Source organism: Aotus nancymaae, unplaced genomic scaffold, assembly GCF_030222135.1.
Source record: "Aotus nancymaae isolate 86718 unplaced genomic scaffold, 86718_ANA_hifiasm-v0.15.2.pri h1tg000016l, whole genome shotgun sequence".
NCBI classification, from domain to species: domain Eukaryota; kingdom Metazoa; phylum Chordata; class Mammalia; order Primates; family Aotidae; genus Aotus; species Aotus nancymaae.
In genome coordinates this window covers 72,420,457-72,427,060 of record NW_026988428.1, presented here as the reverse complement: position 1 = coordinate 72,427,060, position 6,604 = coordinate 72,420,457, and the positions used below count along the sequence as shown (strand labels likewise).

At 53.7% G+C, this 6,604-nt stretch overlaps 1 pseudogene; it reads right to left on the bottom strand.

The window, feature by feature from the left end:
* Positions 1-163: 163 nt before the first annotated feature.
* LOC105710516 (gamma-tubulin complex component 5-like) overlaps positions 164-6,604 on the bottom strand; it is a 34,432-nt pseudogene continuing 27,991 nt past the window's right edge.

The window sequence follows — 6,604 nt, the reverse complement described above, 5'->3', positions numbered from 1 at the left end:
CCACCTTCAGGGAGCGAGAGGCTGGCCTGAGGCCACAGGGCTGGGGCGGGGGCTTCTGTATGCCTGTGCTCCACCGGGGGACGGCTCCACCCAGCCTGCACCGGTATGTTCTCTTCCCTAAAGAGGCTTCCAGAGAAAACAGCAGCACAAATCAAAGAAGAACTGAGCAGAAACCAACAGTGCACTTTTAATAAAGGACCTCTAGCTGTGCAGGATGTAAACGTCTCGGGGTCAGTGACTTTCCTCCTGTCCCTGTTGGTCCCTAGGCAGTGGGGGCAGAAGATGTGAGCTGACCATGATCCCTTTCCCTGGGGTCAGAGGAGGAGAGGTGCAGTCAGCAGGGGCAGCTGTTGCAGGGGGGAGGGGTAGTCTCCTACAGAAAAAAGATTTCAGTGACAGACACGGGGTCTCTAAAAATAGTCATGCTGAGAGCCGAATGGCCCTTGGCATCATTGCTGGTGTTGGGGTAGGTGTCTCAGAGTTTGTTCAAGTGGTTGAGAGGGAGGGAGGGAGGTGCCATCGACTTGCAGGAACTGGCACGAAGCCAGGGAGATAGAAATCTGGGGAGAGCTGTGGGGCGGGTTGGGGGCAGGGCTGCAGAAGGAGTGACTCAGGAAGAAGGTGGGGGAGGTGACAAGCCCTCAGGTGGGAGCCCTGTGGCCTTGGGGATCTTTTTAAATTGAGACTAGATGGTGAGTAGTCCAGGGCAGCTAACTTCAGCTATTATAAAAAGGGCAGAAGCAGATGGGCCTGCTCCATCTCACCTCTAAGAAGGTGGTCAGGACTGAAATGCCACAGTAGAGGCTGCAGCCCCCACAGCCTCCTGCAGAGGCCCAGTGAGAAGCCTGGCCCTCGGCCACGTGGGATGGAAGACATTGGATTCCACAGACGAGAGCTGCTCTGGGAAGACCTCAAGGGTGGCTGAGACCCACCGTTTCTTCAGATTCACCTGTTTCCACCTGTGGGCACTAATGCCTGTGCCTGGGTCCTGGCAGCGCTCCGGCACACTATCCTGGATTTCACCTTTGTAGTAGGATCCCTGCAGACCAGGCCCACGACAAACAATCTCCAGCAGGCAGGGCAAAGGAAGGGCGCAGCGCCAGGCAGTGGTGCAGCTGCCCGTCAGGAAGAGGCCGACTTCTCCCAGTGGAACTGGGCAGGGAGAAGTCGGTGAGAATGTGATCCTGGGGTGGTGGAGGCTCTCGGGAAAGGAAAAGGGAGGATTGAACTTCCACACGGCCGCAATGGCAGAACCAACAGTGGCTGTGACCTCCATGAAGCCTCGGATTTAGGCCGGCAGCTTGGCCAGGACGGGGCCGGGCATATCACTGGTCCAGGAGCACTATGCTGGCAGAATCCCTTTGGTGCCCGATGGCCCTGCCCTCATGGGACAGGAGGCTAGAGCTCTGAGTTACAGCTGCCTTCCCGACAGCACATTTCCATGGCATCTCCCTCCCCTTCCTCAGCCTCAGGTGGGAAACAGGGCAGGCAACCCCCCTTTCCTCTTCTCCCCTTCTCTAGCCCGCATCTGTCCAGCCAGCTGGAGGCAGCCAGGCTTGCTGTGGACTGGTTGATGGCCTTCTTGCAGAGCTTCTCCACCAGATCCTTCCTTGTGGATGCCTGGCCTGGGGCTCTGGGCTGGGGGTGAAGGGGATGACCCATGAGGACTGTTGCCTGCTTGCAGCTCTCCCTGGGAAAAGACCCTGCCAGGCCTTGGAGCCAGACCAGGAGGCTTCATTGGCCAACACAAGCAGCAGGGGTCCAGATGACATCGCAGGGAAGATCAAGAGGGTGTGGAGGGGCATCTGAACCTCCGGAGGGGACAGGAGATGCTGGCCCAGCAGGGAAAACCTGGCTGTGTCACTGCTAGGAGTGATGCCACTCCCACCCACCACCCACTCTCTTCCTACCCTCTGCAATACGGGACACTCACAAAGGGCGTGATCCAAGTAGGCCATCTTCTGCATCTCCGGAGACTTATGTTGGGGAAGGGCATGCCTGCCATTGCCACACACCTCGGGGGAGACAGGAGCCTGGGATCATCACCCACACATCACCAGCTGCTCCGTTCTGCCACTTCCTTGTCTGTGCTCACAGCTCTGCCCCTCCCAACTCTGCACCTACCACTCAGAGATGGCTGGTTTAGCTGACAGATCCTGTCTAGGCCAATGGATTTGTGTCCTGCTACAGCGATGGCCGGCCTGATTTTCCACCTGTTCTCCCAGGGCCAAACCCAGAGCTGCTGAGCCCCTCCCTCCAACTGGTTGGTCTGAGCAGTCGCAGCCTGGCTTTGGGCTCTGATGGCAGCAGACGGCAGGTCGGGGCCCAGCTGCTGGAGGGAGGGCTGGTAAGAAGATGAGCACTACTTACCAGCCTAGGTTGTCAGAGAAGTTGATCCCTTCACTCATCTTTCCTCCAGCCACAGAGAGGAGCAGGGCCCCCATCACCAGCCTCTCTCCTGGCCACAGCCTGGTGAGAGACACCCAGCCCCAGAGGTGCTGAGCCAAAGCTTAGATGACACTCATAACATTTCCAGCTGCCTCCCCACCAACGTCTCAGGCCCAAGCCTCAGAGTTACGCCTGCACCTGAATGCACCTGGAACACGAGAGTGGCACCTGCTCCACCTGGTGTGCGCTCTTGGGTTCCTGGAATATGTGGAGGCAGAGGGCGTCTCCCAGAGATGGGTTCAGGGCGCTGGGTCTCGGATCTGCTGGTGGCTTTGTGTTTCCTGGCCAGGGGACAGGAGAGCCTTGCAATCTGGGACTTTGGGGAAATCCTCTGTAGTCAGGGACTGGGAGTGGTGGGGATGACGAACTAGAAGCCTGTCCTGACTTGAGCACAAGAGCTCCCAGGAGGACTCGGTGGCACTGTCCTTGTGAGTGAGAGGGCCGGCTGATGGGCCACTCACCTTCTTTCTGGTGGCCAGGCGGCCCAGCAGGCTGCCGTTCTCCCAGTGGGCGTGGACCTGGCGCAGGTACTCGTAGGATGGGAAGAAATGGACTAACCCTCCAGGAATCACACCACACAAGTTACAGAGGAGGCCACCCACCTTGTCTATCTAAGGAAGGAAGAGAGGGAGCCCCCATGGAGCAACCCCTCAGCCACCCACAAATGGTGTCTTGTCTTGAGGATCAAAACTAAGGAGAGAGACCCAGGGCATCACTGCAGCCAGTGGGGAGGACTTGGCTTCCCTGGGTGGGAACCACAGGGTGGAAGGTGCAACCTCCCACCAAACACACCCAGGTGCTGCTGCTGACTGTGCCTTTCTGACACACATCACAGCACTAGCGTCCCGGGGGGCCTTCCTATTGCCCTGGCACTGAGTCCTCCCTTCGTCACTCTGGGGTCCTGACGGGCACCACTGCATGCCCCAGGCATGCCACAGGAGATGCCCCCCAGTCCCCACATCCCTGCCTATGGCAGGAGAGGATATAACCAAAGAGCAAGAGAGCCAAAGGGAATGAGCAGCTTTCTCATGCGTGGCGTCCTCAGGGGATGCCTGGAGGTTTTAAGAAAATTTAGCAGCCTAAGGGTTGAGGGGTGGGGAAGCTCACACTTTCCTCCATAATCATCTAGATTGATGCTGCTCATCCTGTGCGACTCTGTAGCGGGTGTCCCAGTGCAAATTCTCAAACACCTGAAAATACTCAGGGTGTGCCAGAGCGCCCCTGCCCTGGAAAACCCTTTCCTGCCCAAGCCCAGGCTGTGGCAGGGTGAGCTGGCTGGCACTGACCATCTGAGGCAGCTCTCTCTGCTGGAACATGAATTCCAGGGGCTGATTGGAAATCCTTCTGCAGATGCAAGGGGCAGGATGCTGTCTGGAGGGATCATGTGACCCGGTGAGACCCCGGGAGGAGCTGAAAGCTGAAGATGCAGGTGTGCTGCAAGGCACAGTGCAGGAAGGGCATTTCCCCATCTTCCAGCACAGGAGCAGCAACTGACAGTGCTCACCCACCGGCCATCACTGCTGTCACACTGGGCAGCAGGCAGCAGAGCAGGAGAGCCTGGGTGAGCACTCAAAGGGTGGGGCTCCCATCCCGGGGTCTCCTCCGCCCCTGTGCCTGGTCACAGTGTGAGGTTACATGCAGACAACAGGGGCCAGAACCTGAACACTGGCCCGTCCCACCCTGGGCATGGCTCCTCTCCACAGGAAAACTCCACTACAGTGTTCAGCTTCCACCCCAGCACAGGCTAGCAGTTGCTGCCGGAAGTCAGACACCTGGAGACCAAGAGCACAGCATCAGGACCCTGTGACCTCCCAAAGGGCCGGTGGAAAGGAAATGGGAAGTCTGGGCTAAGATACAGCAAGTACACGTGAACAGAAAGAAGAGGTCAAAGAAAAGGCTGACGGCAAGTTAACAAAGAAAAATGGTGAACGATACGTGGTACGGGTAGTCTCATTTAAACTACGCGCAGGAACAGCAAGGGAAACCCGGCAAATTCTCACAGTCATTCTCAACCTGGCCATGCAGCAAAATCATCAGTGGAAATTTAAAGACATACACATGACCAGGCCCCAGCCCAAGCCACTAATAAGAATCTCCAGCCCTTCCACCTGTTAGACTGGCAAAAATCCAAAAGTAACCACTCTGTGGAGAAACAGGCATTCCTGGACATTGCTGGTGGGATACAGAACAGAACAATTCTTGTGGAGGGCAATCAGATGGCAGTTAACAAATTAAACATATTTACACGTTTAAACCCAGGAATCCCATATTTAGGAGTCTACTGAGAAGATACAGGCCACAAACACCAAACAGCATCTGCTCTGCGTGTTTCGCTATAATCGTGTACCTGCCTAACCAGAGGGTACTGGCTGAATGAGCTCTGCTACATCTGCCTGTCGGAGAACACGCAGCCCACTAGAGGAGCAATGGCCTGGGCAGCTGACTAAGATGCCTTCCATGTCAATCAAGCTTGTCCAACCCATGGCCGTGGGCTGCATGCAGCCCAGGACATAAACTTTCTTAAAACACACGGAGAAGGGCCTGGTTTCAGGTGACTTTACAGCCTAGTGACCACACATCCTTAGTGGGTTACATTCTAAGAGCAAAAAAGAAATGCAACTTCAATCAGATTTATTGTTATAGGTAATATTGGTATTATGAATTCAAAACTTTTATGTATATTGAGGGATAGAGTAGATAAGAATTACGTTAATATATTAAAAAAAAAAAACCCAAATGTTTAGCTTAAGAGACAAAGAGATACAATATAAGGTCAAATAAATGAATTCTTTGATTTTTATTTAAAAATACAAATATGGACTCATTCTGAAAACACATTTCTTAGATCTGTCTACTGAAATGACCCAAGAGCACCACAAACACCCTAGCACCCACATCTTGATTTCTAAATATCATTCCCCATTAAAAAGAAACCAGGGTGGTCTGGTGTGGTGGCTCATGCCTATAATCCCAGCACTTTGGGAGGCTGAGGTGGGTGGATCACCTGAGATCAGGAGTTTGAGACCAGTCTGACCAACATGGTGAAACTCCATCTCTACTACATACAAAAAATTAGCCGGGCATAGTGGTGCACTCCTGTAGTCCCAGCTACTTGGGAGGCTGAGGCAGGAGAATTGCTTGAACCTAGAAGGCGGAGGTTGCAGTGAGCCAAGATTGTACCATTGCAGTCCAGCTTGGGCAACAAGAGTGAAACTCTGTCTCAAAGAAAAGGAAAGAAAGAAAGAAGGAAAGAAAAAGAAAGAAAGAAAAAGAAAGGAAGGAAGAAAGAAAGAAAGAAAGAAAGAGAAAGAAAGAAAGAAAAATAAATAAATCAGGCCAGCTTGAAGAAATGAGTCCAGTGTGGGGACAAGGACGCCCATGGGGAGCCCAGGACATTCTGTTGTGCTGGAGGTGAGACTGACTGGGCCACAGTGAGGACCTGAGCTAGCAGGAAGCGGCTCTCACACCAGCTTCGAAACAACCTGAGTGTCAGAAGCAATAGGGACTATAAACGATGTTAACGTGCGGGATGAACACAACCATGAGTCTACACACACAAAAATGTAAAAATAAAACACTCAGGCAGCTGACCCAGGACTTCCAGCAGTCTTTCATCCCGCAGGCCCTTTGCTAGGATGGTGATATGGTCTGGATCGCTGTCCCCACCAAATCTCATGTTGCGTCGTGATCCCCAGTGTTGCAGGTAGGGCCTGGCGGGAGGTGATTGGAACATGGGAGCAGTTTCTCATGAATGACTCAAACCATCCTCTTGGTCCTGTCCTCATCATAGTGAGTTCTTGTGAGATCTTCTATTTCCAAGTGTGAGACACCACCCCCTCCTGCCCACCCTGCTCTCTTGCTCCAGAGTGGCCGTAAGCTGTGCCTACTCCCCCTTCACCTTCCACCATGATTGTAAGTTTCCTGAAGCTTCCTCAGAGGCCGAGCAGATGCTGCCGTGCTTCCTGTACAGCCTGCAGAACCGTGAGCCAATTAAACCTCTTTTGTTTATAAATTACCCAGTGTCAGGTGTTTCTTCACAGCAACCTAAGGATGGTCCAGTACAACAGATGGAATCACCGCTGCACTAAGATGTGGTTGTATTTATCCCATGTTGTTTAAAACAGAGTCAAAACTGGACATAGCCTGAAGATCTAAC